This window comes from Martes martes (assembly GCF_963455335.1).
Source record: "Martes martes genome assembly, chromosome: 4".
In the NCBI taxonomy this organism is placed as follows: Eukaryota; Metazoa; Chordata; class Mammalia; order Carnivora; family Mustelidae; genus Martes; species Martes martes.
Genome location: NC_137891.1, coordinates 23283106 through 23300871, shown reverse-complemented (window position 1 = coordinate 23300871; position 17766 = coordinate 23283106).

The window sequence follows — 17766 nt, the reverse complement described above, 5'->3', positions numbered from 1 at the left end:
TGGCAGGGTTGGTTCCTTGCAGAGGCTCTGAGGACAATCTGTGCCTGCCTCGCTGCGAGCTTCCGGTCGCTGCCGGCAATCAGTGGCCTAGAGTTGCGTAACTCCAGTCTCTGCCTCACATGAGGCCGCAGGGCTCACATGGCCTTCCCCTCTGCGTGTCTTCTCCCCTTTTCTTCCCTCATGGAGACACTTGTCACTGGATTTAGGGCCCATCCTAATGCAGGATAATTTCATCTAGATATCCTTCTCCATTATACCTACAAAGACCTTTTTCCAAATATTCACAGGTTGTGGGCACACAGACCAGGGGCCATTTGACTCAGTACAGGGTCCTAAAATTTCCAAATACATTACGAGGAGTGGCAGGCAGTTGCCTAGTAAACCACCCACCGAATATCCTGAATCCGGCAAGGTCTACTGTGGGGTCAAATGGGACTTGGAATGAATGAGTCACATAGGCTATCTGACTAAGTATTGAAATCCTGCCCATTGATCCTCCTCTTCTTACCTGGGGCTACAACCAATCCAGTTTTTTAGCCAGATCAGCCAACCTCTCATCCTCACTTTTGTTTCTTCTCTTGGCTTTCATACTTCAAGGGCAAGAAGGTCGGCAATTGGGAGGACATCACCTGATGCTTTTTATACTCTTGGGAGTAGAAAAATTCCTAATTTTACTGCTTATGCTCCTCCCTCACACTGTTCTCTGATATTCTGATCATATTTTTCTTTTCTTTTTTCTTCTCTTTTTCTGTTGAAGTATTCATGATCTTTTAAGATTAAACAGAACATGAGGCCTCCCTCCTTACCTCTAAGTTGTCATCTCTTAATCTCAGTTTGTTTTATGCACTCACCAGAATGTCTTTTAAGGAGATACTGGTTCCTTCTTCTAGAGAAATGGCATTTCAAAAGAGAGCCCCTGTGAAAAGGAAAATAACAGACTTGTCCTTTTCTTTGCATAGGTCGGTTCATCAAGAATATATACTCCACAATAAAAACCAATGTGTCTGAGAAATTCCATTCAGGTTTTTGTTTTGTTTTTTGTTTTTGAGAATCCAGTTTGAGTAAACTTTTGTGTGAATAGGATCTGAGAGGAAAATGACTCTTCCTTAATGAAACCTGCTGCTTATTTACCCAGCAGCCACTGAGAGGCCAAACAAAAAATAAAGCAGCAAATCCAAGCCTCAGACCCGGTCTGAGCCTCCGCAGTTGTGCCTCCCCTCCACTGCTCCTCAGTTGAACATGTTTCGTGATAGCCGAACCAACCAGAAACAATTGCTGGGGAAATTCTAGAGACTGACTTCTTCCCAGAGGATAGCTGTCACCACTTGCTCAACATTTTATCACCTTAGAAACCCTGCCAGGATTGGACACACCCAGGCCTGAGCTTATGGGCTGTACTCACCTTCTTGCTCGTCATGAGCAAACTTGATCATTCTAGTAATCTTAACCTCAAGCCTCTTTCTCACTCACTGCTTCAAGTCTGGTGGATAAAAGACATGAACTTGATTTTTGTCTCCGTCTAAGCCGACTGACCATTGCATCATCTTAGAGACACCGTCTCCCCATGGGATGCCGGGTACTCTTGTCCTGCGATACCTGTTCTCTCACACTCTTCCCAGGACCACCTCAGGCTTTTCTTAGCCAAGGTGCAGTTTTAGCATCTTAGGTTCCATCTACCTGATTTGAACTGAGTGACAGACCCTAGCAAATGCTTCACAAAGTGAGATTCAGATCCCTTGCTTAAGGTCTACCTGTAGCTGCACATTAATTTTCTCCTTCGAAAAATGCCCAGAGCCAAGGAGAGTGGCAGAATACAGTATTTCACACATAAACTTCCCCCATTTGGGTTATTTTCTTGACAATTTGAATTCAGGGTTGCTTCTGAGATTGTCAGTTCCACATGTACTCAGACGATAACCCCTCCTGTTATAAAGACACCACCGGAAAAAGAAAAAAGCCAAAAAAAGAGAAAAAGTTCATATACTAAGTGATTCTGTGTCTTTACATCAGTGTGTCTGATCACAAATGAAATCTGGAAGGCCAATTAGTACACATTTCCTCAGGGCACTTGGGAGTAAGTTAAGAGGAAAGAGCATTTATTTTCTGGTTTTCTCTAATGCTTCTGCTGCTTGTTTTCATTAGATATGAAGGCCATTAAACAGTATGCAGCCCAAGCAGATTTTAGCCTCACAGAAATGGGCTTCCTTTGGCCCATCAAGAGAACTCTTTCAGAAATGTGTTTTGAGCCCTTTGACAAACTCTGGGCATCATAAACTCCTGCTGCTTTTCCTCTCTTCCCTCCCCCTCAGTAATCTCTCCCCTTTACGCCCTCTCTCTTACAGCGAGTTCCCTGTTTTTAGCTGAGTCACAGCAGCTGGCTGGCACCTCCAGGGTCATACTGTACGTAACACAGAATCCTCTCTGTTGGCTACCATGGTGCTTCCAAAGAGGGGCTGTGGCAGCCGCTGCAAAGCATCCTGGGTACTCCAGCCGAGCCCTCCTTTGAAGCCCTGAAGCAAGCGGCTGGCAGGAGCCTGGGACAGCTCGGGGATCCAAGGTTCCTGGCTAACATGGCTTCACTGAATCCCAGGGCTCCTGCTGCCGCTGAGATGTTGCTCAGAAGCAAGCCCTTAAGAAATTCAGAACAAAATCCAGACGGACAGAAGCAGAGTCATATGGCCTCTCAAAGCCAATGGCTGCCAGGAAATAGTCTTAAAACTGCCAGAGCCTTGGCAAAAGGCCTTGAGCTCTGCCAGCGGGTGAATAGTGGGGTAAGAGTGTTGGTCACATTCTCCTTTTCCAGTCAACTGGACTGTGCCTGGGCACAAAAGCGCGCCTATGGAAGTGTGAAGCAACAATATATCACTTTCCCTCCTGAAGATAAATGCTGGCCCGTTTAAGTAAAAATAGACCCTCACCAGGTGGAACAATACAGATTGTCGGGGTTAAAAACACAATCTTCGGGGTTTCAAATACTGAAGAGGGGATGGCTCCTCATTTCCAAGAAAACTGTCTGGAGGCTGAATATTTTACAGACTATAGATCCCGCAGCCCTCAGGGTGATTCTCTCTTTTCCTCCCACCCCTCCCCGCTGTATGGATCCCTATCTGATTCTTGTTCTCTGAAATAGCTTTCTTTTAAGAAGACTTTATAAACCAACTAGTATGCTAACGATGAAGGCGATGATGATGATGATGATGGTGGTGGTGGTGGTATCTAAGCTATATAGTGTTCCTTCTGCAGCTTGTGGGGGGGGAGAAAAAGTTGTGGATGATTATTAACATGTTTTAAATGTAATTTTTTTTTTTTTACATGCAACCTGCAGTCTCAAAGTAAACATAAGTGAAGAAGTTATCGATCCTAAATGGCAAGTTTCAAATCCTTCCAGAAGCCCTGTTTCACAGTCAGGGTGTGGCTCACAAAGACAGTCAAAGGATTTGTTTTTTGCGGTGCTGCCCTTCACACAAACTCTTAGCGGTAGAGGAATTTATTTACTTATTTATTTTTTATTTTTAAAGATTTTATTTATTTATTCGACAGAGAGAGATCACAAGTAGGCGGAGAGGCAGGCAGAGAGAGAGAGGAGGAAGCAGGCTCCCCGCCAAGGAGAGAGCCCGATGCGGGGCTCGATCCCAGGACCCTGGAATCATGACCTAAGCCGAAGGCAGAGGCTTTAACCCTCTGAGCCACACAGGCGCCCTGGTAGAGGAATTTAAAAAGAAAATGATATGAGGACAGCAACTACTTTTTGTAGCTTTCTGGAGGCATTAATAAAAATGTATAAAGCCAGATTATTTGCTATCAGAACTATGGTATATTCAGACACAAATTCAAGCAAATGCTAAAAGCAAAGAAACACAGCACATCATCTCAAAATTTTTATATTTTTCAATCAAAGAGGCTCAGTAAAATACAAGAGACAGGATATTTCACCTAAAAAGCCAAAGTTTTTAATGAGGATGGTTTTCTTTGGCTGTCAATGCGTAAGAAAGCCAAAGTTAAGCAAAAGTATCACTTAGAAGACAGAAGAAGAGCAAAGAAAAGAGTGACATTTGAAATGAACCCCTGAGGAGCTATTAGTAATTGCTTTTCTGAGAAGTTAACACCTATAATATGTGACAGAACAGGTTATCTTGGATTCAATGTGTTAAAATGTTTTTATTCCTGGTTAAGTCATTTTTAATAAACAAAATAAATTATAATTGATTTGCTAGAAGCCAGACAATTCATCAGTACCATAGGTATAAATATTTTAGAGAATGTGAGCAGCCTGTACTTATTTTAAAATCGGAAACTGTTTTCCATTCCTTATAACAAAATCTACATTCTTCCAATCATAAAGAAGCTGATGGCTGAGGCAGGATTGAAAGGAGAAAAAAAGCACAATTTTCCTATGAAGAATGACATCTGTTGAGAAACGAAATGGAACACCATATACAGAGGAATAAATAAATGGGTGTTGGATCAAAAACTGTAACATAATCCACAATTAAAGTATGATTTGGAAAATAATAGCTGTTGGTGGAAGGAAACAAAGAGAAATGGACTGTTTAGGATACAATGAGTTTCTTAATCTGAGGTTATGGTATAGGTGAGAAATCTAAATTATCAGTATAGAAAAGTCAGAAGAGGAGAGATCACCAAGAACTCTTAGTAGAGTGTTTGGTACAGCTACTCAATTAAAGCTTTATTGTTTAAAGACAAGCTTCCTTCTGATGCTTGCAGAACCTGGAACAAACAGTGGCCCATCTGTCATGGATCTAAATATTTAAAAGTTTTAAGTTAAGAAATGGTTAAAATAAAATATGTTTGATCCATATCCCTTGATAAATATACTTCTCAACATACAGAAGGCCAGGTTCAAAAGCAGAATGTTCAGAAGCCTTGGAGACCTGTATGCCAACATGAAGAGTGGGTTCCTGGCCCATGCTCCTGGCTCACTCTCTCTTCCTACCCTTGGCTCTCCCCCAACACCACGAGGAGCTTTGTGTCTACACATGTAGACAGTCCAGCCTGTAGGTCCAACATCTGAACAGCCAACAGCAAAGAACAGCCCATGGCCAACCCATTGGCCTTGGAGTATTCATACCAGGGGATGGTTCCCCTCTTAGAAAGATATACCCAAGGAAGAGGCCCACTGAGTGACCATCTGGGGTAGAGATTTCTGACATCATGAGTACCCAGAGTGAGGCCTAGAAGCGGGAACAATAGTGCCCACATGAAATGCTGTCTTTATTTCATGCTGTGGGGAAAGGTACCACTGCGGATAGGGTCTAAGGCAGAAGCTTCTCTTACTGAGGTCTAAATAAAATAAACTACAAACTTCCAAATCTATAAACTTGTAACTTTCCAGTTAAAAACAAATAAGTCATGGGAACGTAAAAACAAAATAAAATAAAATCATCTAAAATCTAACTCAGACATACAATAAATATACAAAACACAATATATATAAAACATGACTTTAATTGGGATGAATTCCAGTATTAGAGACCGTGATTTAATTACTATTATAGCAACTGTTTTACTGTAAGAATAACAGAAATACAGTTGATTTCAGTTATTGACTCTATATCCTACAAAGTTGCTAAACTGACTTACCAGTTCTAATAGGCTTGTTTTGTTTATTTGCTTTTGTTTTGCTATATTCCTTAGGATTTTCTACATAGACCATAATGTCTTCTGAGAATAAAGACAATTTCAATTCTTTTCTACTTGTGTTATGTCACTGGCTTTGAACTTCTGATACAATATCAGGTCATTGGTTAGAAACTTTCTTCTTTTCTACTATAGATGTTTAGTGCTGCTAATTTCTCTTTAAGTATCTATCACATCCTGAAAATTTTAATGTCATGTTTTCATTTTCATTTCACTTAGTCTGAAATAGTTTCTAATTTCCTTTTTAATTTGTTCTTTGACTAATGGGTCATGCTTCTTTCTGTAGATTGTACTTCTGGTGTCGTGTCTAAAACATTGTATAGTTTTATGTTTTATATTTAAGTTTATTATTATTTTGATTTAGTTTTTGTATGATGTATGAAGCAGGTGTTGAAGTGATTTTTTCTACAAATGGATGCTCAATGAATCCATTACCATTTGCTGAAAATACTATCCTTTCCATGTAAAAATGACCTCTGAACCTTTATAAAATTTCAGTAAGACTATACTTTTATTGGTCTTTTCTGGATCTCCTATTCTGTTACACTGACCTTTGTGTCTATTCTTCCACCAATATCACACTGTCTTATTGCAGATTTATAAGTCTTGAAATCAAGGAGCATGAGTTCTCCACCTTTCCTTCCTTTTCAGGATTTTTTTTTTTTTTTTTTTTGGCTATTCTAGTTTTTTTTTTTTTCTTTTCTTATAAATTTAAAAGTCTTCTTATTGATATCTAAGTAAAACTTTTCTGGGATTTTGATTGGGATAGTGTTAAGTAAATATACTGAGTTGGCATCTTAACGATATTATGTCTTACAAATCATGAAAGAGATCTTTGAAAAATTTTCCAACGGTATTTTTTGTAGTTTACAGTATAAAGATTCTGAATATATTCCTTTAGATTTGTATATAGGTGCTTCGATTTTTTTGTGCTATTTTAAATGATATTCCTGGCTCTGTGTGATCTCCCAGTATGGCTCAGCCTGGTCTTTCTGATGGTTCTTTCTTGGCCTTTGGGGTTTCTTCTGATTTCTGTAGTTTGTCAAATCACCTCCCTGTGTGGCTTTTTTTTCTCTTCAGTACTCTGCTCTCCCCAATATCTCAACTCTCCCTCTTCAACTAGAGATCCTACTGGCTCTTTTTGGTTCTCCCTCTCAGCATCATAGCCTAGAAACTCCCTCCAGGCAGTCAGCTGGGACACAGAGCACTCACACAAGTTGTTTCCCTTCCCTGTCGTGACTGCCTGTCAACAAATGTAGGCAGAATCCCTGCTTTACATATTTTATCCTTTTCATTATTGTTTAAGATAGGAGAGTAAGTCTAGTCCCTGATATTCCATTGAGGCCTGGAAACAGAATGCTCCACTACAGCTTTCGACATGAATTATCGGTAATATAATCGTACGATATAAGCTTTCATCTCTGCCTTTATGACAGGCACACTGAACTTCATTCAACCTTTCAGGTATATGAAGGTAACACTCAAAGGGCCCTTGTACTTAGTCTTTCCTTTGCTCAAAATGCTTTTTCCTCCTATTGTCTTCTGAATTCCTACTCATCCTTCAGATTATAATGCAGTCATCGCTGTTTTCAGCAAATGCGTTCTCTGCCTTCCCTAAATTGTCAAATCTTGTTATATATTCTCCTAACACGCCTTCATAACATTTACTTCACTTCTAATTTTACATTTATTGTATAACTATTTGATGCATGTCTGTTTCCTTCTCTAAACTGTAATGAACACTGGGACTATGTCTGTCTTCGTCTACCATTTTATCCAAAGTGCCTGGCACAGTGCCAGGCACATAGTAGGTGGTCATCAAATATTTATGGGATAGATAAACACATTGACATTATTTCCATATTTGTCTTTTGTGAAAACTTCATTCTTTCTTATGTTGCCTTTTAGATGTAATGCGCCAGTAATTATAGCTTTACTCCCATAAAATTAAAATTTTCCGTATCTCACCAAAGCAAAAGTAACAAAAGGACAACTGTTCTCTGAAAATTTTAACAACATTCACTATTTAGAGACAACTAATTTAAATCTTATTGTTAAATAAACTACTGATAGGAGAATTCTGCAACCAATTAGTGCTCTTAAGTTGCCATTTGCTCATCACAGATGCAATAAAGCACAATTTGGCACCACCAGGCAAACAGAAACTGACTCATGAGGGATATCAGATTTCCCTGCTTCCATTTTGTTTTCATCTTTCTAGTTTGTTTGGAAACTCATAAAAGCCATATGATGAGTTTTCAAATAAACTAGTGGTAGTTCTATGCTGACTCTTTTGCCTCCTATAGTTTGAGGTTTCGTTTTAGGGCTACAGCCCTGGTATCACAAACAAACATCCCAAATAAATATTCTTATATCGGATTTCACAGGCGAGGTAGAAGAGGAATCTGATGCTAATTGTTTTTTATACAGTGGTTCTAGCAATAGCATCTCAAGTCAATTTAAATGTAATGGTCAATGCCAAAAAATGACATATTTTTGTCGGAGGAGTTGTTACTTTTATTGAAATAGTTGCCATATACCACAAAATATTTTCTGTAGTTGTAGAAAGAACACAAAAATTGATTTTGTTATAACTCAGAGTATCCCTCTAAAGTTAGCCATTACTACTTTTCCACTTAAATAGAAACATATTTTATTATAATTATCCTCAAACACAGCAAATGCTCCCAAAGTTAAAAATAAAATTTGAGATCTATTGAGAGATGGATATAAAAGATTTTCCTTCCTTTTGCTTTTGTTTCACTATCTGAAAAAAAATCTGAGAAATAATTGCTACTTACCTTTCCAGCAGAAAAAATTATGAGGATTATTAAAATAATATATGTAAATTACTTTGCTGTCAGAAGCCCTGCATACCTGTGTTATATATTATACTGCTAAATCTCACATTAGTAGACTTTAAATTTTATCTTCATTCTCAAATAAGTAATTCCCATATATAGCTCAGTGTATTGGCCCTGATTTTTCTTTTTAAGTAGACAGGTGCTGCTTTAATTAATTTGAATGGACACAGACTTAAAATCACCCCTTTGGGAAAGCACTATTGTTTTAATGTTACTAATATTAAATATCATCAGAGGCTTGTTCTTGGGGCACCTGGCTGGCTGAGTCGGTAGAGCCAGCAACTCTTGATCTCAGGTCATGAACTGTGGCCCCACGTTGGGCAGAGAGATGACTTAAAGTAAATAGATAAAATTGAAAAAAAGAAACTTGTTCTCATTTCGATGAGACTTGTACCTGTTTTGAATGCAGTGCTCTTATTTATTTAATAATTCTGATCTGATAGATATATAACATTCTCAGTGATGTAATAATGTAAAGCATCTGGATTTTGGAGTCAAACATTTCTGTGTTCAAATTCCACCTTTGCCACACATAACTGTAGGACCTAGGGCAAGTTCTTTTTTTTCCTCTGTGGCCTATGTTCTCTCTCTGTCAGATGGGTGACAATCCCACAGGGTTTCTGAGGATCAGCGACCTTTATGTAAAACAGTGGGCACAAACAGGACACTCACTGACAAGCAGCTATTATTATTACTGTCAATTTTACTATGCATAAGGTAGTGTAACGTGGCATTAATATTTAAGAAAAAAACCCAATACTGATAGATAAGTTGCTGTGTTTGATCACCATCTGATTCACAGGCATCATTTTATGTAATTCTCACAAAACTATAATGTTATTTTTTTCCCCATTTTGCAGATATGGAAACTGAGACTAAATGAATTAGAGTGGGTCTGTGATTTGAATTTAGATTTGTTCGATTTCCATGTCTGAGAACCAAGCCTTAATTCTGAAATTGAACAGCTTCATCTTTTATTTAAGTTACTTTTTTCAATTAATGATACAGGAAACTATCTGTACTTCCATATCTTTCTTTCTTTTTTTTTTTTTTTCCTTTACCCAGGGTTTTTGTTTGTTTGCTTGTTTGTTTCCTTTTGCATTACTTTAACAGCTTTTGAGGAAGGAAGCGATCTTGTGATTTTGGTCAAGTAGGAAAAGGAAGGATAGCTCACAAATCTACTTATGTATGTGTGCATTTTTTCTATAATCTTCAACATTTATTCATTACGATAAATTACTCCCAAAGTTATAGTGAAGGGCAGTAAAGGTGGTCCATATATTCCAAGAATATTCCCAGTGGAAATAAGCGGTGATTTGCAATTTATGTAGGAAGAGTTGGAAAAAGAGTTCCTCCTCCTCCTCCATTTTCCTTCTCGAAGTCCCCTTTCTAGTTCTGGAATATACACAAAGTTAGATCACGTCTAATATTTATGATCTTCTGCATGTCACCTCTCCTCCTAAAACACTAATTTATAATTGTCAACCACTTGACAGATAAGAAGGCCTCTGAAGTCTTATAGCTTTGCTCCAGTTCTATTACAAACGACTGGATTGATGAAGAGCACAGTACACAGAAGAGGGCAAATACCACGTGGAACATTCTGTAAAGGGCTCATAATTTATATTTCACATACCTGCTCAACGCCAACAAGTTTATATAATCAGTCATGCTTAAACAAAGAAAGTATATGAAGGAAGACTGCCGAATTTTAATATTATTTGATTTTAACCAACGCGATACATGAGCACACTTAAAAAATCAACTCATTCCCAAAGATTTACTAATAAAAGTAATATTCCTGCCTTCTCTCTATTTAGTTCTGTCCTTATGACACAACAGAACATTTAACTCTTTAGATGTTCTTTTTTGGAATTTATCTCTGTATTTTTAACATAATTTACCTATCATTTCTTGATTTATAAATTTTGATATTTTTAAATTCCTTTTTGATAAGAGGATTTAGATCACTGATACTAACCCTCATCTTTCTTCCCATGCTTGTTATTATATTAATAGCAATATTTTAATTCAGTTAGTCTGTGTTTACATCATCATGACCACATGAATGTCATTCTCTTCACAGTGATTCACGTTTGTACAGCTCTTTGTTTTACTAATAGTCTTTAATTACATTTTATTATTTTTTAGGTCTATTTGTCAAGACTACCTGTTTAATACGTTTTCAACTATACCAATGTGCTAGGGTTTTTTTCATGTTCCCCCCCACCCCAACATATACCTACTTTTTTCTAAAACCCTCACCTCCAGCCTCAAGAGGAGAGTAGTTGGTCTCCTTAAATAATTAACCCTGTGTTTGTAAGCTACAGAAGGATGAGGACAATGTCTACATGTGTCTGCCTTTATATTCCCAACATGTAATATAGTGCTTGGCACATAGTATATTATACACTCAGTATGTATTTGTGAAACGAAGGGATAAATGGTGTGGTTTTTACACATATACTTTAAAGAGAGAAGGAGCTAAATACCACACTAGTCATCACAAGTTTTTAAATGATCTCAGTATTGAACAATTAAGCAGAAAGTGTAAAAAAAAAAAAAAAAGAAGAAGAAGAAAGATGCTTTCAGTTTTCTTCTCTGTTATTGTCAAGGAGTTAATGGCTCTTTACAAGAGGCTTTTGTCCCACAGACTGGTTAAATCCAACTCTCGTTGGTTTTTCTATCTAATTAAAATCCCTTAAAGACTAATCTAAAACAGTCTCTGAGTAGCAAAATGGCTCGTGAGGTATGTTTTCCCTTAAACCATGAGCTCCATCCCCTGACAGTCAGGTGTCTCATTTTCAGACTGAGGGATCATGGGAAATACAAAGACGAGCCAGGTGTGTGGAGCAGAGCAAGGTGCCCTTGTTTATTCACCACTTGTGCTTTTCTGTACCACCTCGCTGACAAGTTGGGTTCTTCCACCTCTGCTATTTCCAAAGCAAATATTTTAAACTATCAGTGGCTCTAACTCTCTTATGACATTGTCAATTCAGCCAACTCATAAAACACAAATATGGATTTGTCTACATGCTATTGATAAAGAGCTTGCAGCATTATACAGAATTCAGGTGCTGAGCCTAGAGTTAGAGCTTGCCCTTGGAGTGAGAATAGAAAAGGAAAAAGTTCAGACCAACTGAAAATAAATGTACATGAAACAAGGACACAGAGGAGTTGAGTGGCCCTTGCCGCCGCCACCCTGACCATTCACTTTGCATTGATTTCTAAATACCAGATTCTACTCCTTTTCTTTCTTTACCTATGAGAGAGCACAAGGAAGCCATGTATGAAGAAGCCATGGGAATTCTGGGGAATTGCTTTACTCTAGAAAAAGGCCTTTTCCCTGAATCTTAAGTTTCAAATTCTTCCCCTAAGACGTATTGTAATTAAACAGCTTGTGTGCCGCTTCATAAAACATATGGGAAACCATCACTTGTTTTATTTAGGATAGGGTGCTGCTATGGGAGGGATCTGTCAAGTCTTTGTCTAAGACTTTAGTTATGAACAGAAATTCATTGGCAAATGTCAGGTGACAGAAGAGAAGGTTAGTTATAAAATCAAATGCAGTGCAAATTTGCGGACATTTAACACGGTAAATATTGTCCCCTGCACATGAATTATAAAACAACAAAGAATCTCTCAGGATGGAGAAAGGAAGTGTCCTTGTTATGTAAGAAAGCTCTGAAAAGATAGCAAGTGAAACTCAGTGGTATTGAAATTTGCTGCAAGCTTCATCTGGTGACTCATTTTGGCCCCTGATGTCCCCTTTAGTCTATCAGTTTGTCTTTGTCATGTCTCCAGAGGTACACAAGCATGAGCGTAAGTTGCAGCTAAATCCAATTTGGAGCAGAGATGCAAACATCAAGCTGCTGTCAGAAATAACACCGAAACCCTTCCCAATCTCCCAGCAACACCGTATTTTAGTGTCTAGACCTAGTAACAAAATACCTAGAAGAAGAGCAAGAGAAGCAGCGTTGTTCCATATGAAAAACAAAAGAATGTGAAACCCAAGAACGTACTTACTGAGCTCTAAGTTGCCATCAATACACTAAATTTCCATTGCAATTGTTCCCATGAACAATTTCAGTGAAAACCTAGTTTCCCCTGGTCAAAATGGACAACATTCATTCATCCAGACCATCCATTAACATAGACACTTGGGTACCAACACCAACTTTAAGATCTAAAAATGTAAGGACGCCTTGGTGGCTCAATCAGTTTAGTGTCTGCTTTCCACTCTGAGATCGTGATCCCAGAGTCCTGGGATCGAGTCCCGCATCGGGCTCCTTGCTCAGTGGGGAGCCTGCTTCTCCCTCTGCCCCTCCTCCCTGCTTGTGCTTGTGCGCTCTCTCCCTCTGACATATAAATAAATCAAATCTTTCAAAAAAAGATCTAAAAACATAGACAAATGCTCAGTATTTACATTTGTCCTTCTAAAAATATCAGTATCTGAAAGACTTCATTCTAGATAAGAGGCAATGATAATATAAAAAAGGAATTTGGAGTTAACAATTCAAAAGGACTTTAATTCTGTTATGTAAAGCTTTTTTTTCTTTACCCTAATAAAGAAGAATATATTTTCATTCATCTTTTTGTTAAAGACAAGGCTTTCTGAATGTGTGGGATACTGCCATATCCTTCATATCTTATCCTATTTGAATTTCAATGATGGTCTCTTATCACTTAAGAAATTCATCCCTCACAATCACTGAACTTGTTCTTTTCTCTGCCCTGGATACTCTTGGCTCAGATTCTTGACAAAACTCACTGTGTCCTTTCAAACTAATCAACCAATCCCTGTTTTAAATGTTACCTTTCTTAGAGAAACTTCCCGGTCCGTTACTCCCATTGCACATCACTTTTTTTTTTTTCCTCCTTACACTATTTTAATTTACTTTATAACATACGCAATACCTAAATCATGCTATATATTACAAACATATTAATATTTTTATTTTTAAATTATATTGTTTACTTGTTACTGTCTTCACCCATAAAATATGCCCCCCTGGAGATCCAGAAGTGTATAATCCTACATCTCAGGCTGATTTCATGGGTGTTCAGAGTGTTCTGGTAGATAATTAGCTCACTTTAGGGGACTGGTTGAAACCGGTCTCCTACTTCTCCGCCATCTCGCCCCTCCATCCAACCCATCACCCATTAAAAAATAAATGCTTGACAACAAATGCTTTTGCTCACTGCTATACCAATGGTGTTTAGCATACTACTAGGCACATAGTAGGTACTTGCCAAATGTTTGTTGAAAGATTTTTTTTTCATGAATAAATGTGGTATTGAACCAACAAGATAAAGCTCAGATGCTTTAAAAGGCATATAATCTTTAACTCTAGGCTTCTTTATAACCTTTGGTCCCAACTCCCAAAATTTCTACATACACATCCTATTTTTTAGCCTAACTGAATTACTTGTCATTGACTATGCTATGTAAGAACTCTATACCTTTCTTTGCACATGAGGCTCACTCCTTCTGGCAAGCACCACTCAATTTCAAATGACATTTACTGTGTAAAAATATTTCCAACTCCCCTGGACTCAGATCTCTCCGATGTTCTCACAGTACATTACATAACCTTCTATTCCAGTATTTATCAGATTCTATTGTGTTTGCTATATAACTGCCTTATGACTTTTTATACTCTGAGCCTTGCAGAGTGTCTGGTACATAATAAAGAGTCTATACATGTTTGCTGAATAAGCAAATCCCATAAACTCAACAACAGTGTGATTCCTACCAACAAATAATTCATTTCATAATGTATTATTTCTTTTCTAATTAAGTATTATAAGGATGTTTCAATCTTTTCTGGGCTAAGTAAGTACAAATGGCAAAACGAGCTAAACAGAAGGCTGGTCACGTAACTTGGAGAAGGCTGATAGTTGACATTAAATAATATTCAAATACTTGCAAGGAACAAAGTGAAGCAACCTTAATATTTTCACTCAAAACCTCCAAAAGAGAAGAGACTAGGATTTTTGTAATTGCTTTCCTTAGGTAAGCCTCTTAATAAAACTTGCTGATTAGAGACTTATGAATTGTATTTTTAAGAAAGGATGTGGAGTCTCATTCTCTGCCAGTTGTTAAGGATATCTAAGACAGGTATCTTTTGCAGAAACACACATGAACTAAAGGATGTTTTGCCAGCCTATGATTCTATGAAACCAATTTTCCTAAGTCCAATAAATCAGCTTCACAATAGAAATTACTATAGTTAGGAAAATATATATCCCCAAGAAGCAGAAAAATAACTCATATTTTTTTGTATGTGTACTGTTTTATGATGGGTAAATTTCACACTTACATATGGGTATCTTTGGGGAAAAAAAAGAAACTATGTTAAAAGTATTTTCCTCTAAAGGAGGAAAACCAAAATGAAAGCAACATGTCCATGGATTTAGAGGCCAGGAACTGCATGTAGAATTGCAATGAACAAGAAGCCTCACATATTTTTACTAATATGCTTTTAAAACCATTTTTAAACCTATTATCAGATAGAGTTACAATGAATGCTTATATGACTTGGTCCCTTGGATAGCAGAAAAACTGTTCTCTTAAAACTGACTTACATACTCTGGTTTCTTGCAAACCTGTGTAAAAGAACATCTTAAAAATAACATTGAAACTTACTGTATTTGACAGTGTTATTATATTGTTATCTAATACCTTTAAATATTAAAAATTATTGCATCCAATTTCCTTTTGTGAGGGTGGGAGAGCAAATAGATGAGAAGCAAATCTTACAGATGAGAAGTTTATGGATCTGATTTCTCCCAAATTCTGCGTTCTCTTAATACACCATGTAGAACCCATGTGGCTCTTCTAAGTGCTCAGAGAATGTTAGCTGTTATTATTATTGGTTACTGTTGGGTTTTTTTTTGTTTTTATTTTTGTTTTTAAAGATTTTATTTATTTATTTGACAAAGATCACAAGCAGGCAGAGAGGCAGGCAGAGAGAGAGGAGGAAGCAGGCTCCCCGCTGAGCAGAGAGCCCGATGCGGGGCTCGATCCCAGGACCCTGGGATCATGACATGAGCCGAAGGCAGAGGCCTTAACCCACTGAGCCACCCAGGCACCCCTTATTGATTACTGTTAGAGAGGATGGCTGATAAGAAAAACTGAGAATCTGTTTCTTTGACAGTCCTTCCACTCAGCTGCCCAGCTTCCTTAAGATGTTGGAATTCTTCCCCTTTACTCATTTCCAGTGCATGGAAAAGAATTCTTTCAACCTGAGTGGCAAAGTCAATGACAGAGTTCTTGGTGGGCATGGCCTCTAGAACCTCACAAGAGGAAGAGGGAAACACTGCTCTGTTCCATGGTTCAGAAGGATCTATACCTGCCTTCAGTCATGGTTCCAGAGGAAAAAGAAAAGACTTGGAGAAACTTAAATTCTGGAATGGAGATCTAGCAGGAAAGGAAAGCCACTGAAGATTTTCTCACCCACAAGGGACAAAATTTTTCCCAATGCAGAAACACAATTGAAATTTATTTTCATTCCAATAGCAATGCTTTGGCTTTCAGAGAAAAGTGACACCAAAGAGTCTGCTTTCAGGGAGAAGAACATGGACATACAGTAAGGAAACAACGTGATTGTTGGATGTAAGTTTGCTTTTGAGAATGATTTACTTTTTCAACTCTTGTCACAGTCATAGATTACACTTCAGTTCATGCAGTGTTTATTTTTTTAAAAGACCTTATTTATTTATTTGACAGAGAGAGAGAGAGATCACAAGTAGGCAGAGCAGCAGGCAGAGAGAGAAGGGGAGCAGGCTCCCTGCTGAGCAGAGAGCCCAATGCGGGGCTCGATCCCAGGACCCTGGGATCATGACCTGAGCCAAAGGCAGAGGCTTAACCCACTGAGCCACCCAGGCACCCCATCATGCAGTGTTTAAAAAGTATATTCTGGGGACGCCTGAGTGGCTCAGTTGGTTGAGCAGCTGCCTTCGGCTCAGGTCATGATCCCAGCATCCTGGGATCGAGTCCCACATCGGGCTCCTTGCTCGGCAGGGAGCCTGCTTCTCCCTCTGCCTCTGCCTACCACTCTGTCTGCCTGTGCTCGCTCGCACTCTCTAACAAATAAATAAAACATTTTTTTAAAAAAAGGAAAAAAAAGTATATTCTGCTACCTAAGTTTTCACATTTCCTTATGCTAACCTACTTAGCGTGAAAACTATCCTCTACATCACTCTTTATATCTTTACTATATTAACTTCTCAATGTGCCCTTAACACTTGCCAAATGATTGTAATTGGCCTTGAACAGGGCTCTGGTATTTTAAAGGAGAAACAAACCAATAGCAGGATAAGAGAACTATTGACAGGATGCCCCCTGCCCCACCATTTTGAACCCACACTTGGAACTTTAACGTGTGCCTGTTTCATGTTTTGGCACATTGTACCAAATACCTTGAAAAGTTCATAATCGTTCAGAAATGATGCTTTTCTTCCTTAAGTGAAAAGAAAGAAAGAAAGACAGAAAGAGAGAAGGAAGGAAATAAATGGATGGAGGGAGAAAAGAAGAAAAGAAGGAGGGAAGGAAAGCGGGATGGAAGGGAGGAAAGACAGAAAAAAAAAAAGAAAAAGAAGGAAAAGAAATGCATCAGGAACACCCCTCCCTTTGTGGGCTTTGCTCCCTTCCCTTCCCTTTGGTTTCTCCTTCCTTCCTTCTTTCCTTCCTTCCTTCTTTCAAATAATCTGCTTATCAAACAAACAGATAACCCCTTCCCCCGCCCCCCAAAAAAACCCCAGAAAAGCCAGGACATATTTGTAGCTTCAAATTAAATTTCTTCACAGTCATACGAAACTTTAAAGTTGACTTGTGAGATGATACCACCGAGTCATTAGCCCAACATTCTAAATAAGTTTTGCTCATTTGCTCAGCTCCCTGAAGGAAGGAGATTTCATTCCACAAAGTATTTATAGAGCCCTTTATTTTTGTATTAGTCATGGAGAAATAATAAGATCGTGACTATGTCTACATAACCAAAATATTTTGATAAAAACGGAAAATTTCAGAGAGTACACCGAATGTCTTATTTTCCTGCACCACAGTCTGCACATAGGAGTTAGAGACAGACTGTCAGCAGTCCCCTCCTCCCTGACCACACCTTCACACACAAGGAAACAGGTAACAGTTACATCGCCTTTTTTAAAGTTCCCAAGTACATTGTTTCAAACTGTTTACCCTTCTCTTATTAACCAATCCCACTTTGCCTGTTCATCTTGT